The sequence below is a fragment of the Chlorocebus sabaeus genome, chromosome 25 (genome assembly GCF_047675955.1).
Source record: "Chlorocebus sabaeus isolate Y175 chromosome 25, mChlSab1.0.hap1, whole genome shotgun sequence".
NCBI lineage: Eukaryota > Metazoa > Chordata > Mammalia > Primates > Cercopithecidae > Chlorocebus > Chlorocebus sabaeus.
In genome coordinates this window covers 20,869,982-20,896,818 of record NC_132928.1, presented here as the reverse complement: position 1 = coordinate 20,896,818, position 26,837 = coordinate 20,869,982, and the positions used below count along the sequence as shown (strand labels likewise).

The window sequence follows — 26,837 nt, the reverse complement described above, 5'->3', positions numbered from 1 at the left end:
TTAAGCATCTTTTCATATGCTTACTTCTTTCTTCTCTGAACTCTTTAGATAATTAATTGCCTCTAAGAATTCATTAACTTCTCTAGTCTATCATAAGTAAATAAAGAATTAAATAGATTATAAGTAGGTAGGAAGGTAGGTAGGTAGGTGGATGGATGGATAAATATATAGATAGATAGATAGATAGATAGATAGATAGATAGATAGATAGATAGATAGATCGACAGACAGATAGATAGACAGATAGATAGAAATTTGAGTTCCTATCGTGTGCCAGACATGATTTTAGGCAATAAAAATAGAGTGCTGAATGAGACAAAAATTCTGCCCTTATGGGATTTCTATTCACATGACAGAGACAGGCAATAAACAATGTAATAAAATGTTAGAGAGATATATATATAATTATTATGAAAAAACCTTGAATAGTACACGATGACAGATAGTGAAGGGATGAAGCAGAAATGAAGCAACATTTTAAGATGATTTTAGACTGTCACATTTATTACCTGCACTTCCTGGGAGGCCCTCAAGAGCACTGTACAGTACTGCTCTGCGGTACTATGCACCATGGATTATGCTCAGTGCAGATTTGTTAATTATTCTGAGTCCTCTGTCCCCTTCACAAGGGTGGGGTGTCTTGGTCCATTTGGCCTGCTATGACGCAATACCATAAACTTGGTGGCTTATAAACAACAGACATTTATTTCTCACAGTACTGGAGCCTGGGGAGTCCAAGATCAAAGTGCCAACAGATTTGGTGTCTGCTGATGCCCACTTTCTGGTTAATAGGTGGTGCCTTCTAGCTGTGTCTTCACATGGTAAAGGGCCAGGTAACATTCTGGGGTCTCTTTCATAAGGACGTGAATCCCTCATGACCTAATCACCTCCCAATGGTCCCACTTTCTAAGACCATCATTTTGGGAGTTAGGTTTCAACATACGAATTTTGGGAAGACACAAACATTTGACCATAGCAATGGGGCTCCTCCCATCTGTCTTGTTGCCTGATGAATCTCTCACTTGTGGCTGAGGGTCAAGAACATGGTAGGCATTTGTTTAATAGATATCAATTAGATAAATTAAGGAAGGAAGGGAGGAGTGAATGGTACATAGTAAGAATGTGACGTGCAGGGAGAACTCAGTACCAAAAGTGAGGCAAGAATTCAGACTTACCAAGGCCTCTTCTGCCAGCTTCCTCTTCTTGGCAGAACACCTGTGTCACAGCTCATCCAGACAGTTGTGTTCATCCCTTTTGATCCAGATGAGATACAGGTGCTCTCCTGAGTATCTTTGTCTCCACCATAGAATTGTTTGATTCCAAGTAACATCAGTGGCTCCAAACCCTCTCCTTGTGACCTTACTAGGTGGCATTTACCACACTCTACATCATGAGTGATGTGGGAATTACGCTTCTTGAGATGAGAAAGAAGCCCAGATCATCAACTTTGTAACCCTCTCGGCCCCGTTTCAGTATCAGATACATAGAAGCTCAATAAATATTTATTGTATTGAATTGAATCCTAAGTCCCTCTAAATGATTCAAGATGTCAGTGAAATACCCTTCACCATTCCAAAAGGCAGAACAAGAGGAAACATCCTATGTTCCCGAAGCACGAGTAATTGGACTTAAGAAAAATTTTGATTTGGGTCCTCTAAGTTGTTTAAACAAACTCATTCATGTAATTTGTGTTTGGTAATTTTTGAAAACAGGAGACATTTTCAGTCTGAAATAATTTTGAACTCTTCCAAAGAAGAGACAGAGGCATGGATGAGACGACCTTTAAAAGTTGCTTGCAATGTGTTCAAGATGCAATGTGTCACTTGTTTATCTGTATGTGACATCCTCAGTGAGCTCAAATTCCAAGTCCACAGAGCTGCATGGGCCACTAGAGTCCTCCGAGGCCCCTGGGAAGCTGCAGATCCTGCCTCCCTGTCTCAAAGTTTACAGCCACTGCAAAGGTCAGGAATTGTGGTCCTCACATGGAAAAGACGAGACAGCCAGGGAGCAGGCAGGTTTGCAACCCAAAGCTCCCTTGAGGAACACGGAGCAAAGCCACCAGCCAAGGCGTGTTGTTTCCATCATAATGTGTGCTGCACAGTGTGGAAGAGGTTTATGGTGGCCCTGGCCTAGAGCTGTAAAGTTTATTTCTGTACATTAGCCAGTCCATTGTCCCCTGCCCCCAATACCTCTTCCATCTTCTTTAGGTAGACTTGTCAGGATCCTCTTTTAAACACAAGCCAACTTGGGTGGGACAGAGTTTGTATATCAGCACCTTAATAAATGATCTTCTTTTAAACACAAACCAACTGGGGCAGGGCTGCTTGTATATCAGAACCTTAAAGAAGGCACTAATGTGGCACCCATGGTATCCTAGCCTGTCTTCCTCATTATCTACTGTATTATGAGAGTCTAAATAATCTCAGCCTCTCCTGCCTGTGCACTGACTCTGAGGATGCAGTGAACTAACAATAGGTAGAATCATTGCAGACGAAAGGTAGCATCTTTGTATTGCATGGTGTGTTCGGGAAAATGAAGCATTGTATCTGTGTTCACATTTTTACTTCTGCAAAATGCTGTGTTTCTCCCCAGGCCATGATCCCTGAATCTGAGGAAAAATATTTTAATGCAATTGGGAAGTAAGGGGGAGAGAAGAAAAAATATGGGCAATGTTCTCATCCAGAAGATGGGGATAAAATATCATCTTCTTTATGGATATTTTGATGATTAAATTGTAAGATCCACATAAAGAGCTCAACACACAAACTGGTACCTGGAAAGTGATCAATAAATGTTACATAGAATTGTTATCTGCTATAACTGTTAGACCCAACTTTCTGGGAAGTCCACTGGACATGGAGGGAGGGAGACGGAGATGAAATGGTAGGAATAAAAATAATACAAGTGAGAACACATTTCTTGCTGAGAGGCAATGTAACGTAGCAGAGAAAGTGCTAATGTTGAGTGCTAGACGAGCCTGATATGTTGTGGGAATGAAAGGCAGGTGAAGAGGGAACACTCAATACATGTTGGTTCATTTTTCTTGCTTCCATCTTTCACTTCACTAATTTGTTCTCAATAGGGAATACTTTTTGTCTGAAATTACTTCACAATTCTTTCATAAGTAGGTTCAAATCCACCACTATTGATTTTTTCTCTCTCTTAAGAGATAGGGCCTTATTCTGTCTCCCAGGTTGGAATGTAGTGGCACAATCCTAGCCTTGAACTCTTGGGTTCAAGTGATCCGCTCAACTCAGCCTCTCAAGTATCTGGGACTAAAGGTACATGCCCACTAGGCTGAGCTAATTTTTTAAATTCTTATTTTATTTATTTATTTTGTAGAGCTAGATGCTTACTTTGTTGCCCAGGCTGGTCTCGAACTCCTGGCCTCAAGTGATCCTCCCACCTCAGCCTACCAAATAGCTGGGATTACAGGCGTGAGCCACTGCCCCTGGCCCCTGATTCTCTTTTAATTAGGACAATCCTGGTTTCCACTGCCTGTTGTGCTGTTTATTAAGCATATGGTCTTGTGTACGTGACTTAACCACACAGGGGCTAAATACCTGATATATAAAATAGAGATGTTAACCCCTATACCAGAGGGTTATTAGGATGATCATATGAGATAACACATGGAGAGGGCTTATCATACAGTGGTACTCAATAAATGGTATCATTGGTAGATTTCCCTAAGCACAGCTGGCTTGCAGGAGTGACTGCTAAAACAATTACCTTGGCTAGCATTTATGGGATTTTTACTAACAAAGAGGAAAAATAATTTGCTTCATCTAAAATGTTGACAAGTGAGCTATAAATGAAAGAAGATGTGTGCACCCTAGAGAGGGAGGGCATTCAGTTTCTCTGTGCTCCTACAGAGGTTTGTCTCCATTCCTGAAAATCTCTTTCATTGCCTCTTTTGATGAAATGAACAACATTCCTACCAACTGACTGTATAATACTACAGTTTCTCTCTGGCTTGCTTATTGCTTCCTATTGAACTCTCTGGGGGAATATCATGCCCCACTTCCAGATATGTTGTGCTCACTCTGGGTCATTAAGTCCTTCCCTCATCAATACCAATGGCACACAGAAGCAGTTCATGGCAGGTGTTTACTTCTTCTGAGATGTGTTAACCTCAGGTCTTGTTGGACTGGTATTTACCACAATGGCTCTATTTTGTAGATTAAAAAACCTGACGCTCATGGGTTAGAAATGGGTAGGCCAAAGCTCTAATGAGGAAAATAACATAGAAAGACAATGAATTTCAGGCCGTTTTCAAGCTGCACTGGATTTTGTTGAGTTTTTTTGTTGTTGTTTTTTTGTTTTTCAAGTTGTAAAAGCAGTTTGTGTTTATTACTCTAAGACAAACAACACAGTTTCTTATAGGAGTTGGAAAGCAGGTACCAACCACCAGACCCATAGTACCTGCCTTACTTGGAAGACTAATTACAATTGCAAAAACTACTCTTTATTGTGCTCTAGCTGAATATAAGGGTTTAACACCTTAATCTCTTAGAATTAAAATCTGCATGATATTCTGGCCCTCATCAGCCCATAGTAAGAAGGCTTGTTAAAACCTGGGCAGAATATGAGGTGAAGCAAGATGGTGTTAGAGAAGGGTTCCTGATCATCCCCCCAGACAAGGACCAAGTTAACAGCTATCTACACAGAAAAAAAAACCTTCATAAGAATCAATAAACAGGTGAGCACTCATAGTACCTGGTTTTAACTTCTTAGTGCTGAAAAAGGCACTGAAGAGATAGAAAGTTTGGATCACTGACGCCACCCTTCTCTGACCCCTGGCAGCAGTGGCCTCGTGCAGAGAGCCTCTTTGGGTGCTGGGTCAGGGAGAACACAGCAATTCTGAGACATTGAACTCAGTGCTGCCTTGTTAGAGCAGAAAGGCGAACTGGGTCAAACTCAGCTGATGTCTGCCTACACAGGGAGCATTTCAACCAGCGCTAAACAGAAGCCAATCATGGATCCCAGCAGTCAGAACTTGTGCCTGCAAATCTTACCACAGAGGGCTACAGTGCTCTGTGACTCCAAGTAAACTTGAAAGGCAGTCTAAGCCATAAGGACTGCAATTTCTCAGACTAGTCCTGTGTTGAATTAGGCCCAGAAGCAGTGGACTGGGGTGGAGGGCAGGTGGATGCAACCTACTAAGACATCAACTGGGGCAGCCAAGGGAGTGCTGGCATCACCCCTCCCCTAACCCCAGGCTCCACAGGTCGTGGCTCCAAAAGAGACCCCCTTCTTCCACTTGAGGAGAGGAGAGGGAAAAGTGGATAGGACTTTGTCTTGCATCTTGGATACCAGCTCAGCCACACAGGATTGGACACCAGTCAGAGTTGTGAGGCCACTATTCCAGGCCCTAGCTTCTGGACAACATTTCTAAACACATCCTGGGCCAGAAGGGAACCCACTGCCTTAAAAGAAAGGACCAAGTCCTGGGAGCATTCATCACCTGCTAACTGAAGAGCCCTTGGACCCTAAATAACGAGCAGCAATACCCAGGTACTACATCAAGGGCCTTGGGTCAGCCTCTGGGACTTGCTGGCTTCAAGTGAGACTCAGCCATTCCCAGCTATAATGACTATGGGGCAAAACTCCTCCTGCTTGAGAAAAGCAGAGGCAGAAGTAAAGGGGAATTTGTCCTGAACCTTAGATACCAGCACAGTCACAGAGGGGCAGAGCATCAGACAGGCACTTGGGATTCCTGATTCCAAGACTTGACTCTTGGACAGCATTTCTGGACCTGACTGAAGCCAGCAGGGATCCCATTGTCCTAGAGGGTGAGTTCCAGGCCAGGCAGCATTCACCATGAGCTGACTGAAGTGCCCTTGGACCTTAAGGAAACATGGGAGGTAGTCCAGCAGTACTCCTTGTGGCCTGGGGTGGCATTGGCTACAGGGAGAGGATCCTTTGTCCTTGGAAAGGGGAGGGAAGAGTGCGAAGGACTGTGTCTTATGGTTCGAGTGCCAGCTCAGCCATAATACAGTAACACCAGATAGACTTCTAAGGTCTTTGACTCTAGTTCCTGACTCTTGGAGAGCACTTCTGGACCCATGTGGGGCCTGGGGGACCTCACTGTCCCGAAAAGAAGAATACAGGCCTGGTTGGCTTTGCCACCTGATGACTGTAAAGCCCCATGGACTTTAGAGAACACAGGCAGTAGCCAGGGAATGGTTACAGCAGGCCTTGGGTGAGACCCAGAGCTGTGTTAGATTCAGGTCTGACCCAGCCCAGTCATATTGCTGGTGGTGTTTGTGTCATTCCACCCCCAGCTTTATGTGGCTCAGAACAGAGAGAGAGATTTCATTTGTTTGGGAGAAAGTAAAGGAAGAGAACAAGAGTCTCTGCCTGGTAATCCAGAGAATTCTCCCAGATCTTGTCCAAGATGATCAAGTCGGTACCTCTATAAGTCTGCAAGAATCACAGCATTACTGGGCCTGGGGTGCCTCCTAAAGCAGATACAGCTTAGATACACCCAATTATTTTCAAATATCTAGAAAGCCTTCCCAATAAGGATGGCTACAAATAATCCCAGACAGTGAAGACTATAATAAATAACTAACTCTTCAATGCCCAGATACCAAAGAACATCTACTAGCATCAACACCATCCGGGAAAACATGACCTTACCAAATGAACTAAAAAAGGGACCAGGGACCAATCCTGGAGAAACAGAGATATGTGACCTTTCAGACAGAGAATTCAGAATAACTGCATTGAGGTAACTCAAACAAACTCAAGATAACACAGAGAAGGAATTCAGAATTCTATCACATAAATTTAACAGAGATTGAAATAATTAAAAAGAATCAAGCAGAAATTCTGGAACTGAAAAATTCAGTTGGCATACTGAAGAATGCATCATATTTTCCTTTAATAGCAGAACTTATCAAGCAGAAGAAAGAGTTAGAGAGCTTGAAAACAGGCTATTTGAAAATACACAGTAAGAGGAGACAAAATTTAACAAATAAAAAACAATGAAGCATGCCTACAGGATCTAGAAAATAATCTCAAGGGCAAATCTAAGACTTATTGGTCTTAAAGAAGAGGTTGAGAAAGATATATTGGCAGAATGTTTTTTTTCAAAGGAACAATACCAGAGAACTTCCCAAACCTAGAGAAAGATATCAATATCCAAGTACAAGAAGGTTATAGAACACCAAGCAGATTTAACCCAAAAAAGACTACCTCAAGGCATTTAATAATCAAACTCCCAAAAGTCAAGGATAAATAAAGGATCCTAAAAGCAGCAAGAGAAAAGAAACAAATAACATAAAATGGAACTCCAATATGTCTGGTAGCAAACTTCAGGGGAAACTTTACAAACCAGGAGAGAGTGACATGACATATTTAAAGTGCTGAAGGAAAACAAAAACAAAAACAAAAATATTTTACCCTAGAATAGTATATCAGGCAGAAACAGCCTTCAAACATGAAGGAGAAATAAGTATTTTCTCAGACAAACAAGAGCTGAGGGATTTCATCAATACCAGACCTTTCCTACCAGATGTGCTAAAGGGAGTACTTCCATCAGAAAAAAAGAAGATGTTAATGAGCGATAAATAATCACCTGAAGGTACAAAACTCATTGGTAATAGTAAGTGAACTAAAAAACAAAGAATATTATAACACTGTAACTGTGGTGTGTAAACTACTCTTATCCTAAGTAAAAAGACTCAAAAATAAACCAATAAAAAATAATAACTACAATAATTTTCAAGACATAATTAGTACAATAAAATATAAATGGAAACAACCAAAAGTTAAAAAGTGAGGAGATGAGTTAAAGCATAGAGTTTTTATTAGTTTTCTTTTTGCGTGTTTGCTTGTTTATGCAAATAATGCTAAGTTGTTATTCGGTAAAATACTAGGTTATTTATTAGATAATATTTGCAAGCCTCATGGTAACTTCAGACCAAAAAACATGCAATGGACACACAAAAAATAAAAGTAGGAAACTACATTATACGGCCAGAGAAAATCCCCTCCACTAGAGGAAGATAGAAAGGAAAGAAAGAAGAAAGAGAAGACCACAAAACAACCAGAAATCAAACAACAAAATGACAGGAGTAAGTCCTTACTTACCAATAATAACACTGAATGTAAATAGACTAAACTCTCCCATCAAAAGACATAGACTAGTTGAATAGATTTAAAAAAAACAAGACCCATTGATCTGTTGCCTACAAGAAACACACTTAGCCTACAAACACACACAAAAACTTAGAATAAAGAGATAGAAAAAGAAACCCCATGCCAATGGAAACCGAAAAAGAGCAGAAGTCACTATATTATATCAGACAAAATAGATTTCAAGAAAAACCTATAAGAAGAGACAAAAAAGTCACTATATAATGATAAAGGGGTAAATTCAGCAAGAAGATATAACAATTTTAAATATATGTGCTTCCAACTGTGGATCTCCCAGATATATAAAAGAAATATTATTAGAGCTAAAGAGAGAGCTAGGCCCAAATAGCTGAAGATTTCAACACTCCATTTTCTGCACTGGGCAGATCTTCAAGACAGAAAATCAACAAGAAATATCAGACTTATTCTGTACTATAGACCAAATGTATCTAATAGATACTTACAGAACATTTCGTCCAACAGCTGCAGAATACATACACTTTTCCTCAGCATATGGATCATTATCAAAGATAAGCCATACATTAGGTCACAAAACAAGTTTTAAAACATTAAGATGATTAGGGTATCTTCTCTGACCACATGGAATAAAACTAGAAATTAATAACGAGAGGAGTTTTGGAAACTCTAAAAATGCATGAAAATTAAATAATATGTTCCTAAATAACCAGTGAGTCAATGGAGAAGTTAGGAAGAAAATTGAAAAATTTCTTGAAACAAATTATAATGGAAACACAACATACCAAAACCAATGGGATACAGCAAACTAAGAGGGAAGTTTATAGCTATAAGTACCTGTATCAACAAAAAGGAAAAGCTTCAAATGAACAATATAACAATGCATCTTAAAGAACTAGAAAAGCAAAAGCAAATCTAACCCAAAAGTAATAGAATAAAATAAATAATAAAGATCAGGGCAGAAATAAATTACATTGAAATGAGAAAAAATACAAAAGATCAATGAAACAAAAAGTTGTTTTTTTGAAAATTTAAACAAAATTGACAAATCTTTAGCCTGACTAAGAAAAAGAAAGAAAGAAGATCCAAATAAATAAAATCAGAAATGAAAAAGGAGACATTACAATTGATGCTGCAGGAATTCAAAGGATCATTAAGGGTTACTATGAGCAACTATATGCCAATAAGTTGGAAAATCTAGAAGAAATAGGCAAATTCGTAGATATATACAACCTACCAAGATTAAACCAGGAAAAAAATCCAAAACTTGAACAGATCAATAACACATAACAAGATTAAAGCTGCAATAAAATCTCCCAATAGAGAATAACCAGGACCTGATAGCTTCAATGCTGAATTCTAACAAACATTTAAAGAACTAATACCAATCCTACTCAAACTATTCTGAAAAATACAGTAGGGAGACACTACTTCTAAACTCATTCTGCAAAGCCAGTATTATCCTAATACCAAAATCAAACACACATCAAAAAAAAAAAAAAAAAAGAAGAAGAAAAAGAAGAAGAAAACTACAGACCAATATCTCTGATGAATATCAATGCAAAAATCTCAACAAAATACTAGCAAACTCGCTTTGGGAGGCCGAGGCGGGAGGATCACAAGGTCAGGAGATTGAGACCATCCTGGCTAACACTGTGAAACCCCATCTCTACTACAAATACAAAAAAGTAGCCGGGCATGCTGGTGGGTGCCTGTAGTCCCAGCTACTTGAGAGGCTGAGTCAGGAGAACAGCATGAACCTGGGAGGTGGAGCTTGCAGTGAGCCAAGATCATGCCACTGCACTCCAGCCTGGGCAACAGGGCAAGACTCCGTCTAAGGAAAACAAAAAACAAACAAACAACAACAAAAAAACTAACAAACTCAATTCAACAATACATTAGAAAGATCATTCATTATGACCAATTGGGATTTTCTCTGGAATACAAGGATGGTTCAGCATATGCAAATCAATCAGTGTGCTACATCATATCAACAACATGAAGGATAAAAACTGTATGATCATTTCAACTGATGCTGAAAAAGCATTTGATAAAATTTAACATCCCTTCATAATAAAAACCCTCTAAAAACTGGGTGTAGAAGGAGCATACCCAAACATATTAACAGCTATATATGACAGACCCACAGTTAGTATCACACTGAATAGGAAAAAAATGAAAGCCTTTTCTCTAAGATCTGGAACACAGCATGGGTTCTCACTATCACCACTGTTATTCAAAATAGTACTGGAAGTTCTAGCTAAGGCAATCAGGCAAGAGAAAGATATAAAGTGCATCCAAATTAAAGAGAAAGAAGTCAAATTATCCTTGTTTGCAGATGATATGATTTTATATTTTGAAAAACTTAAAGACTCCTCAAAAAAACTATTGAACTGAAAAAAAATTCAGTAAAGTTGCAGAATACAAAATCAACATACAAAAATCAGTAGCATATTTATATGTTAACAATGCAATCCCTATGAAAATACCAATGACATTCTTCACAGAAATTACAAAAATTCTAAAATTTATATGGAACCAAAAAAGACCCAGAATTTCCAAAGCTGTCTTAAGCAAAAAGAATAAAACAGAAGGAATCACATTATCTGACTTCTAATTATGCTACAGAACTATAGTAACCACAATAGCATGGTACTGGTATAAAAACAGACCCATAGACAAATGGAACAGAATAGAGAACCCAGAAACAAATCCACACAGCTACACCGAACTCATTTTTGACAAAGATGCCAATAATATAAACTGGGTAAAAGAGTCCCTTCAATAAATGGTGCTGGGAAAACTGGATATTCATATGCAGAAGAATGAAACTAGACCCCCATCTCTCACCACATACAAAAATCAAACAAAAATGGATTAGAGACTAAAATCTGAGGCCTCAAACTATGAAAATACTATAAGAAAACATTGGAGAAAATCTCTGGGACATTGATCTGGGCAAAAATTTCTTGACCAATACCCCACAAGCACAAGCAACCAAAGCAAAAATAGACAAAAGGGGTCATATCAAGTTAAAAAGCTTTTGCACAGCAAAAGATACAATCAACAAAGTGAAGAGACAACCCACAGAAATGAGAGAAAGTATATTAATGACCAGAATATATAAGGAGCTTAAACAACTCTATAGGAAAAAATCTAAAAATTTGACCAAAAAATGAGCAGAAGATTTGAACAAACATTTCTGAAAAGAAGATGCACAAATGGCAAACAGGCATATGAAAAGATGGTCAATATCATTGATCATCAGAGAAATGCAAACCAAAAGTACAATGAGACATTATCTCATCCCAGTTAAAATGGCTCATACCAAAAGACAGGCAATAATGAATGCTGGTAACGGTGTGGAGAAAAGGCAACTCTTGTATACTGTTGGTGGGAATGTAGATTTTTACCACTATGAATAACAGTCTGAACATTCCTCAAAAAACTAAAACTAAAAATTGAGCTACCATATGATCCAGCAATCTCACTTCTTGGTATATAACCCTAAGAAAGGAAATCAGCATATGAAAGAGATATCTGCACTTCTGTGTTTGCTGCAACACTATTTACACTAGCTAAGATTTGGAAATAGCATAAGTGACCATCAATGGAAGAATGGGTAAAGAAAATGTGGTATATATACACAATGGAGTACTATTCAGTCATAAAAAATGAGAACCAGTCATTTGCAACAATATGGATGGAACTGGAGATCATTATGTTAAGAGAAAAAAGCCAAGCACATAAAGACAAAACTGCATGTTCTCACCTATTTGTGGTATCTAAAAATCAAAACAATTGAACTCATGGACATAGAGAGTAGAAGCATGGTCACAGAGGCTGGGAAGGGGAGTGGGAAGGTGGCAGAGGGAGGTAAGGATGGCTAATGGGTACCAAATAATAGCTGGAAAGAATGAATAAGACCTACTATTTGATAGCACAACAGACAATAGTCAATAATCACTTAACTGTGCCTTTTAAAATAACTTAGAGTGTAATTGGATTGTTTGCAACTTGAAGGATATATACTTGAGGGGAGAGATACACCATTCTCCATGATATGCTTATTTCACATTGCATGCCTGTTTCAAAACATCTCCTATACCCCATAAATATATACACATACTGTGTACCTACAAAAATTGAAATTAAAAACAAACGTGAGCAGAAGGCAAACAATTCTGCCTGAGGAGCAGTGGTTCAACCCAGTTTTCTCTCATAGAACCCCAGTTGCTGTCTTGGAGTTGGCTTGTCTCCAAACCCTCCACTTTGTTCCATTTGTTCTGCTTGTGTAGCCTGTCTTTGCTTTTGATTAGGCCCATGCCTAGCTGTATAGCTATCTGCTAACCTGGACTTACTGACCTGGAGTGCACACCATGCCTGCTCTCTCATGGCTGGCCTCACATGCTGAAGTCTGAACTGGCTTCCTTCCCTGATTCATGGTACCAATGGGCACATTCTGCTTTCCCTGGTGTTCCAGGGCCATTCTTCTGGCCTGGCTCTAGTTCCTGGCCTTTTCTGAGAGAAGTCCTACTTTGCTGCTGCTGCTACTACTTCTGCCAGACTGTGTTAGATTCCCTTGTACTCTTGTCTGAGCAGCTCAGAGTTTTTGTCATTTTTTTATTCCCTCACATTACCAATAAGAAGTAATTGCAAGAAGGGTAGAAAGTAGAACAAGAGTATTGTTTCCATTTTACAGAAAGCTAGACTCAAATCCAAAACATTAAGGTGGCTATGTTCATCAAATTAAGATCAGCTTAATATAGTACCAACTTCCCCTGACACTCATTCCTGCTCTCTTCTCTGCCAATATTCTCAAGATTTGGGAGAATCCTGTTGCAGTAACACAGAAGATGAGACCTAAAGCAGGATACACCACCTGCCAATGTCTTGTTCACCCTCAGCCCTCTGACAGGACCTTGGAAGAAAGTGGAAATTCTGTTTCTATGTAAAGAAGGCCATCATGGGAAGGTTTACTGTATTAGTTTCCCAGTACTACCATAACAAAATATCACAAATTAGGTGGCTTAAAAAAAACACACACAGAAATTTGTTGTTTTACAGTTCTGGAGGCTGGTAGTTCCAAATCAAGGTGTTCAAAGGGTAATGTTCCCTCATACCCCTACAAGAAAAAGTAGGGGACTTTTTTCTTCCTGCTTTCTAGCTGCTAGTGTTGCCTGCAGTGTTTGGCATTCCTCAGCTTGTAGATGTATTATTCTGATGCTCCACCTTCACGTGGCATTCTCCCAGTGTCTCTGTCTTCACCTGGCTGTCTTCATAGAGGATAACAGTCATATTGAATTAGGGGCTAACCCAACTCCACTATGATCTTAATTTAACTAGTCATATCTGCAACAACCTTATTTCCAAATGACATCACATTTTGAGTTACTGGGGCTTAGGACCTCAACATATCCTTTTTTCAGTGACACATAAAGTTCACTCATAAAGTGACTATCATAAATTCAGCTCATAAAGGTATTAAAATAAGTTGAATTCCCTTTTAGAGAAGAAGTGGTCCAAGAGTGTGGGGATCGCAGAGCATGAAAAGGCAAATGCACCTTAAAAATGCTTTTGAGGGCCAGGCACGGTGGCTCACGTCTGTAATCCCAGCACTTTGGGAGCTGAGGCGGGTGGATCACAAGGTCAGGAGTTCAAGATCAGCCTGGCCAACATGGTGAAATCCCATCTCTACTCAAAATACAAAAATTAGCTGGGTGTGGTGGTATGCACCTGTAATCCCAGCTACTTGGGAGGCTGAGGCAGGGGAATGGCTTGAACCTGGGAGGTGGAGGTTGCGGTGAGCTGAAATCATGCCACTGCACTCCAGCCTGAGTGATACAGCACAACTGTATCTCAACAACAACTATATATATATGTATATACTTTTGAGGTTTGCATCAAGAAGCAGGTATCTTATCTTCTAGGTCCCCTCCTCACAAGGCAGGAGAGGCTCACAGGCACCAGCTCCCCTGTGGGGCCTTGTAGGAAGACCCTGACAACAGCAAGATCTCAACACGTATTATAAAGTGAGAGGCACAGGCATTTGTCCCTTTGCTTCTGGGAAGAGTCCTGCATTCAAAACTTTTCTTGACACTTAATTCAGTCTTGTCCTCAAATTTTCCACAATCTAGAGGTCAAAACTAAGGTTCAGTTCTTGAATTTGCCTCATGTTCAAGTGTTATCACATTTATTATACTGAAGACATGTGGTCCACATGAGTATATTCTTTATACAGGTTGGAGAATCTGGAAAATCTAGAAATCAAACTACAGTCTCTGTTTAAAAAAGCCAGACAGATTTATTCTGAAGAAGAGAATAAAGGATTGGGGAATGGAAATAATGACTACTTTCAAACAATGGGAGAGCTATTACTTAAGGAGACAAATGGTTCTTATATGTTATTTTTTCTTTTTGATAGAAACCCCTAGCAAACAAAAAATATTAACACAGAAGTATAAAGAAATTGAACAGGAAAAAGGAGAGAGAAAGATGTTGAAATTGAAGCAGAATGTTCCAGGAGATAGGCCAAGCTCTCTCAAAATATAATTTTGAGCATGTCAAAGACTCAAAGAACCTGAAAGTTGTAAAGCAACTTGAGATAATGTCATCATTTTTTCTTTCTTTGTGCAGAAAATGCTTTTATTGCATTCCTGACAGTGGTCTTCTAGCTACCACCTGATTATTTCAAAGACTCAGAAATCACTAACTATACCATAGAGCATCCCATTTCCTTTTGGATGGTCAGTTTTCATTATTAGAAGATTCTTCCTTATCTTGAGCCAAACTTTAACCCTTGATTTCAACCACCCTTTGGATAATCCTAGGCCTAGTTTCTAGTGTATGTCTTCCAGACAGGGTTCCATTCAGCTCTAGGGTTTCTGGAGACCCTCCTGTATCTGTCTACGATGGAATGAGGAAGAGAGAGTGATAACACTTGAACATGAAGACAGTGCAGATATCATATAATTAATTTTCTCATTTACTTGTGGTCCTGAGACGGAGGGCATAACCTGCAGAAGTCAAGTCTTGCCTATATATATATATGCCTATAAAATATATATAGATTTTAATTTAATTTTTTTTTCTTGGAGGCAGTCTTACCCTGCTACATGGACTGGAGTGCAGTGGCATGATCTTGGCTCGCTGCAACTTCCACCTTCTAGGCTTAAGCAATTTTCCTGCCTCAGCCTCCCAAGTAGCTGGAATTACAGGTGCACGCCATCATGCCTAGTTCATTTTTGTATTTTTAGTAGAGATGGGGTTTCATCATCTTGGCCAGGCTGGTAACTCCTGAGCTCTGGCAATCTGCCCACCTTGGCCTCTCAAAGTGCTGGGATTATAGGCGTGAGCCACATTGACCAGCCAAAAAATTTATGATGCTGAATTCCAATTCTCTCAGAAGCGATCATGAAGGATTTCCTGGTTCTGAAAGTTTTCCTTTATTTGATCTTTGTATGTCATTTTACTGTCACAGAATTTCTGGGGAGTAGTCAGCCTACTCTAAACACACACTATGCTCATTCTTAAATCATGAGTGTGGTACACTTTATCCCTCAACTAGTACTGATTTATTTAGCAGGTTGCAGTCATTGAAGGCAAGGACTCTGTATTCACATGTACAATGCTTGCCTTTTACTAGATGTTCTATAATGTGTGTTGAATGACTGAATGATGCATCTTTCTATGCTGTTATTCTTGGCTTCTTGTCTATCTTCCCTCTCCCTGCCAATCTAAATTGGATGATAAGCAACTTGAGGTGAGGTCTGATGCTCTATATGCTGCTGAAATGACAGAACCCTTAGGGAATGCTGGGTGCTGGAGAGTAACAGAGTAAATACTGTTGACTGATGATTAGAGAGTGAGTGGGTCAATTGTTGTCATGTAAGTCTGGGACTCATACGCATGGGCATGTACTTATATTTCTATTCATGTTTTATATAACTGGCTTTTGACTCACCTTGGTACCTTGATCCAGCTTCCTCCAGCACAGTCCTGTAGTCAATGCTCGGGTCATGGAAATACTTCACATAGATGCGACAGCGCACACATCTTTTATGAGCTCTGGTGACTTGGGTTGTACCTTGAAATTGCAAAAGTGAAGGTTTGTTTAATGATTTTTAATTAATTTTAATTACTTACATTTTGAATGGTGGCTTAGCATTCTGAATCCCAGCCCCTCAGATCACTCTGGGATGCATGCCAATTTCCTCATTACACACTGCTCCCCTAACACTATTTGATAATGAAAGGCTTTAAAGCAACCCCCATTCAAATATTCGATATGTAATGGGGAGCTCTTGGGAGACAGGAGTGGATTACAGTGTGGGGTACAGATAATATAGCTTATTGGACCTGAATTTATAAAAAGACATTTTCAGGAGGGAACATTCTGCTTTTGGCAATGAGGCAGAACTCTTCCTCCTTTTACCCTTGTCATTATGCTTCAGTGTCCTAACCCTAATGCTATCCTCATCAATGCCTGGAATGATGAGCTAATAGGAGCAATAGTCCTAAAGGGATTAGATGGCATTTCCCCTAAAGGTTGAAATGTCATTTAATTTTGAAAGATGTATTGGAGATAAATCAGAGGAGAGCGAGGAGTGAGAAGCATTCGCTTGCTAACAGAGAGGATATAGGTGAGATACTTTTTTTTGTTTTAGATGGTAAAACACACACCAGCATAGACTTCCAAGCAAGGTTGAGAACTCCCTAGGGGGAAAGGCCATAGTATTTTGTAATGTACATGAACTTTGACACAATACCAGTGAAGTTCCAAACACTAAGATGTTTTAGCTGTGGGATCAGGGCAAATAATTTGGCACTCAGAATTTAGTTTCCACAGTTCTAAACTCATTCCTGTCTCAACAACCAGAGAGAAAGTTCAATATAGTATTTGGCACATATTAGATGCCCCCAAGTAGTAATCCTTCCCTCCTTTATGTTATGTTTAAAAATATAAACAGGTCTCGTTGTTTTGAAACCATATAGGAAAAGTTCTACCTAGAGGCAAGGGAGGATAAAATGATTCCTGGAATTATATATAGTGCTAAAATATTCCAAGGGTATGATAATTTAACAGACATCATTTGTCTCTCTCCACTCTAATGTTGTCTAGAGAGAAAAGCAGTAGTAGAAGAAAGAGTTATATCTGCTGGAGAATGTATGACAAACTTGATCCAATAGGTGATGGCCTATGGCCCTGGTTTCCTGAGGGTCCTGAGACTATGAATGAGTGTTGCTTGGAGTGCTTGTGCTAGTGACGTAGCCTAAACCAGCTGATCAGTCTTGGGCATCGGAGAACAATGTATACAGCTTCCCACTGTGGCTGAGACACTCAGCTTATTATCAGAGCTGAAATGGGAGGGGGTCAGACTATAATATTTTTGTGGACAATGTGACTCACAGAGGAGTAAGATATAGCCACTCACATTTATTCAAAGGATTTAGAACCACTACTTTCTGAGGTGGCAGTTGAATGTTACTCCAATTCCAGATGCTTATAAAAGATATATTTACTGGTCATCATATAAGATATTTTCATTTCTCTCTTTTTCTCTGTCTAGTTCATTCTTAATTGGCTTCTTTTCCATTTTCCTTATTTTTCCCTTGACTAACAACTGAGAGTTGCCATTTGAAATCTCTGTCAGGAGTTGTGAAGTAGAAATTCGTTAAGGTGATTAGAAATTGTTATCGAAGGAAAGAAATTTTAAGAGTTATATGAGGCCAGATGAGGTGGCTCATGCCTGTAATCCCAGAATTTGAGAGGCCAGGGCAGGCAGATCACTTGAGCTCATGAGTTTAAGACCAGTTTGAGCAACATGGCAAAGCCCTGTCTCTACAAAAATAGAAACATTAGCCAAGGTTGGCAGTGTGTGCCTGTAGTCCCAGCTACTAGGGAAGCTGAAGTAAGAGGATTGCTTGAGCCTAGGAGGTTGAGGCTGCAGTGAGCTGTGATTGTGGCTTTGCACTTCAGCCTGGGTAACAGAGTGAGACTGTCAAAAAAAAAAAAAAAAAAAAAACACCACGAATTATATGAGTTCACCAAAGTCAAGGATGTTTGATCTTAGCAGACTTCTTTTCCTGATCAATTTCTTGTCAATAGACTGAAGCGGACATGATGGGTGCTTCCACCCAGGGATGTTGGAAGCAAAGGGGAACTCAGTAGAGGTGAGTCAAGTGGGAAGTAGCTGACCTCTTTTCTGTCCACAGTCTGTGCATAATTCATAGCACAGAGATTACATACAATTTCTTATTCATGAACCTTTAAGCAGACTGGTTATTACTCTTGGCCAACTGAAAGGAGATGACTCCCTCTACCAGCATCAAGGACACATAAATATTCTCGGACCCTTAAAAAACAGTCATCAGTTCCTTCAAAGTCCTTAGTTTTGAACTCTCGCTAAGTTGTTGCATATCCACTTTCAAAAGGACCTTTTGTATCAAAAGACTCCACTGTCGGCAGAGGTAAATACAAGTGTCACTCCTGGAGTATGGAGGACTGAGGTACAGGAGGTCTACAGGGTGAAATGGACAGAAAAAAATAGAAGGAGTAAAGTCTACTCATTTTCTTCTTTATGGCAGTTGGAATTGAATTAAAAATAAGCCAGGGGCCCAACATAACTAGGTTCCAATTCTATTCCTTCCTCTCAGCCCCACTTCCCCTGTCTTCTCATCCACATCAGAAGACGGTCCAAGTGTCTGCAATCTTGAGATGAATCATAACGGGTGTTTGAAATAAGGGCTGGGAGTACTACTTCTGCTCTTGTGTTTTCCATGCAGCCAGAGTGAGTGAAGAGAGAAGAGCAGATGGGAGGGGGAGTCAGGGAAGAAGTGTGGGCAAGCAAACTTGGTGTCATGGGAACTTCCACCCAAGAATGGGGTGCATTGTCATCATGGTTCCACATAGATTTGTGCCGCAAGATGCTGAGACTCACCTGCTTTCTTTACCCAATAGTTTAGAAAGCCAGCAAAATCCTTCTGTAGCCTGGATCAAATTCACTCCCATGCTACCCTGCTCAAGGTCCCAGCCCAGAAGTATTTTTGTGTTCAATGCAATGGAGTAAAGGCTAAAAAGATATAGTTCCTGTCTTTGCAGTTTAACAAATTTTTATAGGCACTTCATCTCTGACAGCCATTTCATGCTTCTTTTACTAAAGCTTGGGAGGCTGCCGGGGCCAGTTCTCAACACCTTTGAGAAGAGAATTTCACTTCTCTAAAATTTTAGAGCAAGTTTTTTATAGCTTTGGCTCCTGTGTGCTCCTCGGCGCCTGTATGTGACGCATGTTGTGTTGCTTCCACATTTTTGTCAGTGTGTGGAAGTCTCCGAAGAGTTGGCAATGTCTCTTGCTAGCCCCAGGGACTCACTTTTGTTTCTTCATTGACTGAGTTTGTTCTCTCTCTTTCTACTCTTTTCTTTTCTTCTCTCACTTAAAAAAATAGCAAAAGGCATTTTAAATGAGTGAGGCAGTGCAGTGCCAGAGTTGTGACTTCCATACCTCGGTGAGTAATGATAGAATTAAAAAACATTCCATATGTTTCATTCAGGTAGCTGTCCAGGGACTTAGCCAGAAATAGAAAGCGATAGAAAGCAGGATATCACAGTGGAGCACAATACAGAGCCGTGTTCACAGAGTCCTGTTACACCTCTTTCTTCCCTTCCCATCCAGCTCCCCAGGGGCCGGAGGAGCTGGGATGAAAGAGCCTTTCATGGAATGAAAAGCCAAGAAAGCCACACAATTGCCAGTGTCTTGGAGACAACAGTAAATGGAGTGTGACGCTCAGTTAATTAAGTGATGAAGGCAACAGAGCTCTTCCTGAGTTCGGTTGCCCCGGTGCCTTCAGAAGCAGAGGCAAGTCTGAGTTCGAGCCCTTCTGGTCCTAACAACTTTGCCATCAGGGGTTTATCTGAGCTCTGCCTTGAGACAGAGTGAAAAATAATCACCACCAACTCTAAAACTGACAAAAGTTCTTTTTCAAGGTTCTTCTCCTCCACTGCGGTGGCGTGTGGTGTGTGGAAATAGCATTGAATTTGCAATCCAGTAGTCTCAGATACCAGTCCTGGCTGAACTTCCTTCTTGCTACAACTTGATTTCTCCTCTGTAAAGTGAGTTAACAGTAATTCTTACATCACAGGGCCATTGAAAAGATCAAGTAACATAAATATGTGTTTTATAAACTAATAGGTATTATCGTGACATTGACATTGTAACTACTCCTAACTGGACTGAAAACATTCACAGAAAGGCAGACTAGAGCTGATGAGAAAATGAAAGAGGTCCAAATGGAAGGGAGTGAATTGATATGTATTTCCTTCTTTCTTTTTTTCTTGTTTCTTTTTTTTTTTTTTTTTTGAGACAGAGTCTTTCTCTGTCACCCAGGCTGGAGTGCAGTGATGATGTGATCTCATCTCACCGCAACCTCCACCTCCCGGGTTCAAGCAATTCTGGGACTATAGGTGTGCGCCACCATCCCTGGCTAATTTCTGTATTTTTAGTAGAGATGGGTTTTTGCCATGTTGGCCAGGCTGGTCTCAAACTCCTGGTCTCAAGTGATCTGCCTGCCTGAGCCTCCCAAAATGCTGGGATTACAGGTGTGCACCACCACGTCCAGCCAATTGATAATATTTTTGTGAAGTCTTTACATATACAGACATATATATGTGTTACTTTTATTTATTTAATTTTTTGAGATAGAGTTTCAGTCTTATTGCTCAGGCTGGAGTGCAATGGTGCGATCTTGGCTCACTGCAACCTCTGCCTCCCAGATTCAAGCGACTCTCCTGCCTCAGCCTCCTGAGTGGCTGGGATTAAAGGCATGAGCCACCATACCAGGCTAATTTTGTATTTTTAAGGGATGGGGTTTCACCATGTTGGTCAGGCTGGTCTCGAATTCCAGACCTCAGGTAATCTGCCCGCCTCAGCCTCCCAAAGTGCTGGATTAGAGGCATGAGCCACCATGCCCGGCTATATATTTTTATTTTTAACATTAGGTTACACATGCCATCTTAAAAATGAGCACTTGTTTTTTCTTGTCTCCTCATTCTATTTTGTTTTATCTACCATTATCCCACCCAGCTGGCTAGAGGAAAATTAAATCACAAAGGAATAATCATTTAATTGTGATTTTTGTACAGTAGTAGCTGCTCAGGATGGATATAAATTAACCAGAAAGTCCATATCTAGTAGGCAAAAAGAAGACTCCCTGGATGAAGCCCAGGTACTTTCCTGGCCAATGATCTGCTTGTTCCCACATGGGAGGTGGCCTGCCTCTCAGAGACTCTTGAGTCCCTCCTATGATTTCTGGATTTATTGGTGTTCACTTGACAAATGAACTTAGACATCTCAGTTTCTGAATTTGTCTGAACTATGTGAGTTTGGTCTCTCAGAGGTCTTTGCTCCTGGTGCCTATATCTGCTTCTCCCCAGAACATCATCTCAGCTTTTCATCTCCACATCCACACTCCTAGACTAATAAGTCAATCCTTCTCCCCAATTGTTCCTGACTTTATTGATTGATGTTGACACCACTAGCTTGTCAGAGTTGTTGAGTAGGTAAGTTTTGTATTCCTTTCCTTGACAGATTCAAAGTCTTCATTTATGTCTTTCCTAAGGTACAAACTTTCTCAGAATCTCAGGCATGTCGTATAATTTATAAAATAATACAAAACTCCAACCAAGTCTGGTATGAAAGCATATATCAGCATTTTCAATGGTACCCTAATGCCCAACCCCATACAATCTTCACATACAATATGCGAGATTACATTAAAACAGTGACTCTCACATTCTCCTACAACCTGGCATTCTCAGATTAGAAGAGATAGCTCAGTACAGAAGTGATTCTTGTGTGGACAGGAGGGGTGGTAAAGGGAAATACCTTTCCTCAGTTGGACCAGAAGCTTGGGGAGGAAGAGAAGGTGTGCTAGTTTAAATAGGACTCTCCAGTAGGAGCTGGAATGTGGTTAAAGCTAAACACATGAACTGACTATTGAGGTTACTTCTTGAAACATGTTGCCATTCCTTGGCTTTCATCATCAACTCTAGAACCACAATTTTTCCGTATGTATCATATGATTATAATTTGACTTGTTCAGGCTCCTCCCAGGACCAGAGCACAAACTCATGCCCTAGCTCTATTCAGATGTTTTGATATTGTTCCCTGGAGCCTCAGTCTTTTTTGGGAACCGTACTAGGTTACATAGTGTGCCTCCCTCATATTAGTGTTCACCCAGAACCTCAGACTTTATTTGGAAATAGAGACAGTGATGATGAATTTTCTGTGTCAACTCGACTGGGTTAAAGGATAGACCAGATATCTGGTCAAACATTATTTCAGGGTGTGTTTGTGAATGTGTTTATGGAAGAGATTAGTATTTGAATTGGTAGACTGAGTGAAAAAGAACACTCTCACTAATGCAGGTGGGCAGCATCTAATATATTGGAGGCCCAGATAGAACACAAAGGCAGAGGAAGGATAAATTTGCTCTGTCTTCTAGAGCTGAAATGTCTTTCTTCTCCTGACCTCAGACATCTGTGCTTCTGGTTCTTGGGCCTTCAGACCCAGAATGGGACTTACACCGTCATTCTCTCTGGTTCTCAGGCCATCAAACTCTAAAAGAATTCTATCACTGGCTTTCCCGGATCTTTAGCTCACAGATGGCAGACTGTGGGGCTTCTCAGCCTCCAAAATCACAAGAGCTAATTCTTATGATAAATCTCTTCATATATATATTTATAACTAAAGCAGATTGCCCTCTGTAATGTGGGTGACCTTAATCTAATCAGTTGAAGGCCTGGATAGAACAAAAAGGCAAACCCTACTGCAAATAAGAGGGAACTCCTCCTGCCTGGCTGCTTTGAACTGGGACATTGATCTTTCCTGGCATTTGGACTCAAACTGAAACATCTGCTCTTTTTGGGTGTCAAGGCTCCTGGCTTTTGGACTGAAACTTATAGCACTGGCTTTCTTGGATTTCAGGACTTCAGACTCAGATTGAATAGCACATCAGCATCCCCGGGTTTCTAGCTTGCCAACTGCAGATCTTGGGACCTCTCAGCCTTCATAATTGTGTGAGCCAGTTCCTTATAATAAATTGTGTGTGTGTGCCTGTGTGTGTGTGTGTGTGCATGCACAATCTCCTATTGGCTCCATTTCTCTACCGAACCCCGGCTAATACAGGGCCTTCGAAGATATAACTTATTAATCTAAGATAAGATCATACTGCATTAGGGTGGTCCCTGTTCCCATGACTGATGTCTTTATAAGAAGAGAAAACAGAGGCAGAGGCTCTTAGAGAGAACATCACATGATGACAGAGGCAGAGATTAGGGTGATGCACCTGCATGCCCAGAGACACCAAGGATTGTCAGCAACCACCAGCAGCCAGCAGAGAAGCATGGAGCAGATTCTCACTCGGAGTCGCCAGAAGAAACCAACTTTGCTGGTATCTTGATTTCAGACTTCTAATCTTCAGAACAGTGAGAGGATACATTTCTGTAATTGTAAGTGACAAGTTTGTGGTACTTCGTTATGGCAGTAAGAAATTGCTACAGTTTCCTACTCAACAACCTGCCTCCAGTCAGTTCCTCTCTACCCTCTGTTGCCATCCAGGACTGAGGTGCTGGTTCCCAGGCCCACCTAATGTCACATTGCTCCAGCAATGTAATGAAGGCCCTCCTACTCTTACCCTCCCCATCTGCCTTCCCTGCTGACTAGCAGCTGTCTGTCTGGGTCTCTTCTAGTGCCTGCCCTGAGTCTTTCCCTGTTGTGGTCTGGAACAAGCAGTCACAGCCTTCTTGCTACCTTCATTGGCACCATCGAATGGCCTGGACTACCACCTGCTGCCTGATGTCAGCCCTCTGGCCACCGGGAGCCATCCACCTGGCTGCAGCAGGGTCTGTCTCCACAATGCCTACTCCACCCCCACTGTGTTGGGAGGCGATAGTCTGTTCTAGGTCTGATTCCAGTCTATTTTACCCTCTTAGATATCCTTCTGTGCTAGGTTACCTGGTGAGGCAGGAAAGTCAGGGTCTGAATTCTCTTAAGTCTTGTTGTCGTCCCCTCAGAAAGTATTGCTTGCTGCAGGCTTCCCCCAGCCTCCGTTTTATTTACTATGCAGCAAGTAGAGTCCCTCTATCTGCCTGGCACTTGGCTTCATTTAGATTCTTAAATATGCTGGCAAAAGAGTCTGTCTTTCTATGGGGAGCTCCTTTTGTTCTTTCATCCTTTTGACTTTCTTCCTTCTTCCTCTTTCATTCTTCTAAAAATGAAAACAAAGGAATTTTAAATGAGCCAATTCATTGCTTACAAAAATGGTCTCATCCATATTTTGGTGAGTAATTAGTAGCATCGGAATCCTGCCTGAGCAATTTTTTTTTGGCCTCCCATCCCACCCCAGTCAGCCTAAAAGTTATAATCTCTAAAATTAAAGTAAGAAGATACTTTGGCTGCTTTTTATGCACAAAAACTTGATATATATACATATGTGTACATATATATGTCTTTGTATGTATTTATAGAGTGTGTGAGACAGAGAAAGAGAGAGAGAGGTTAAATAATCAGTCACAGGAGGCATATGACACATGGATACAAGAGGCAACTACAAGGATTACTAGAAGCCAGTTGGGTGACAACCATGTACACCTGCACAGGACAGATGCAGGAAACAAAGATACACTATCTCTGGGAACTTTTTATGGAAAAATAAATTTACCTTACTTTGGGGATGTGTGACTGTGGAGAATGCAGCTTAGTATTTATGGAGTGTTAGTCTTGTAGTTAGTGGTTTGTCAGTTCATAAAATTTTAGAGCTAGAGGACCTCTTACCTTAAAGATGAGGAAATTGAGCCCATGGAGGTTATCCATTCCATAAGCCACAAGCAATAAAGTGTGGCCACTCACATCTAGAAACACATCTTCAATGCAGAATCAGTGCCCAGCAATCACAGGACTGAAAGGAACTTTCATGACTTTTCTTCTCTGTCAATAGTAATAGGTGGTCTTTGGGATTTCTGATCATTTAGGCTACTCAGGAACTGGATCCCAGTTTCCCTAATAATGTGTTGCATTTGCAAAGTTGACCCCAGAATAATCTGCTTCTTCTAGTCCCACTGTCCAGTGTGCCATGGGATAGATACCTGCTCTTCTTGTCCTTCTTTGTCTTCTTAGATAATGTTGTGTATACACTGTATATAATAAAGGGAAATTTTACCAGTGGTTTAAGATTGCCACAGACCATGCTAAAACTCTTTCCATTATTTAGCAGATACTCTCAGAGCACCTCTCAGATGCCCTCAATCCTTTGCCGGTTACCATTCGTGCATACAGTTTCAGATGTGTTTCTTTTCGGGACAGTCAGTCTCCAACTCTGTCTGAGGACTTCCCTTGGGATAGAGAACTTTAGCTTTTCTTGTGTATGCAGACAGCTGCAAGAGCTTAGGAATTTACATCCCTCAGGGGGTATCCCTTAATGACTGATGAGTGTGAGAGTATAAATAATCCAGCTACCCTGCTTCTAGTTTGGGATAACCCTAGTTTTGTGATTTACTCTCCAGTATTCCTTTGCACAACTGAGCTAAAGTTACACTCACAGAACTTTGCTTCATATTGCATCCTTGCTTGACTTCCTTCCCTTTCTATGTCCCACTTCTCTTCTCCCCTATGGATTTTGCCAGGGGGCACTGTGTAATAAACCACCTCCATAAAGATCATCATCTCAGAGTCTGTTTTTCAGGGACCAGAACCCAAAACACATGGACTATCTTACTTAGTACTCCCAACAAGCCCATAATGTAAGTTTTTACAGAAGAAAACACAGAGGCTCAGAATGGTGGAGCCAAGTTTCCTGTCCAGTTTCCCTGGCAGCCAAGTCCATGCTCTCAGCCCCTCCACTGTCTGAGGCTTAGTTCTGTGGTGCTCCTCTTCCCCTGACTCAGGGCTGGCTAACCCTCTCTTCTTCCTGGGTAGGTGGAGCCAATGTCCTCCATCAAGTTTCTCTCAGCTGACCCCGGCATGTCCACTAGGGAACTTGACATTTTTCCCAAGCCTTTGTAGCTCCTTTGCTGAGTCTGGACTCTAGAAATCCCATACATCATCATCCCCTATGAGCACCAATGAATGATTTAGACTCCAAATGAATAAACATAGCATATATTGTACTCAAAACCTTCACCCCACATACATTTGAACTCTAGAGTTAGATTCCTTATGCCCTTGCTACTCAAAGTGTGGTCCATGGACTAGCAACATGGACATCATCTGGGAGCCTGTGAGAAGTGCAGAAGCTCAGGACCCACCCCAGATTTTGAGAAGACCCCCTAGGAGTCATGTAGGTTGAAATTGAGCCCGAGAGGAACAGGACCTGATTTTGCCACGCACTCCCATGAATTCAGCCACCTGGATTCCAACCCAGTCCTTCTGCTCACCACCCGTCCCTGGCATGAGCTCCCAGCATTCCATTTAGCCAGGAACAGGCCTTCTGTGTATATTCAATTCATTAGATTGTCAGTCTCTCCTCTAGCTAAGGAATTCTGCCTCTCTTCTCACATCAATCTCCCTCTTGATCAATTTAAAGTGATTTTTCTTCCTGAACTAAAATGGACTCTCACCTTGGGTGGGAACAAGATGGCTATTTGCCTAAAAGACAGATAAACTACACATACTCTTAATATACAGGATACAGCCTGCAGGAAAGACTCAAGTAGAAAGTGTAAG

At 40.7% G+C, this 26,837-nt stretch overlaps 1 long non-coding RNA gene across 1 annotated transcript; it reads right to left on the bottom strand.

Moving 5' to 3' along the window:
- Positions 1-14,406: 14,406 nt before the first annotated feature.
- On the bottom strand, positions 14,407-26,399 carry LOC140710184 (uncharacterized). Its single transcript, XR_012091128.1, has 3 exons — positions 24,132-26,399; positions 16,085-16,207; positions 14,407-15,027 (listed from the first exon to the last, which is right to left on the bottom strand). It is a non-coding gene; the product is annotated as an uncharacterized lncRNA (long non-coding RNA).
- Positions 26,400-26,837: the final 438 nt, after the last annotated feature.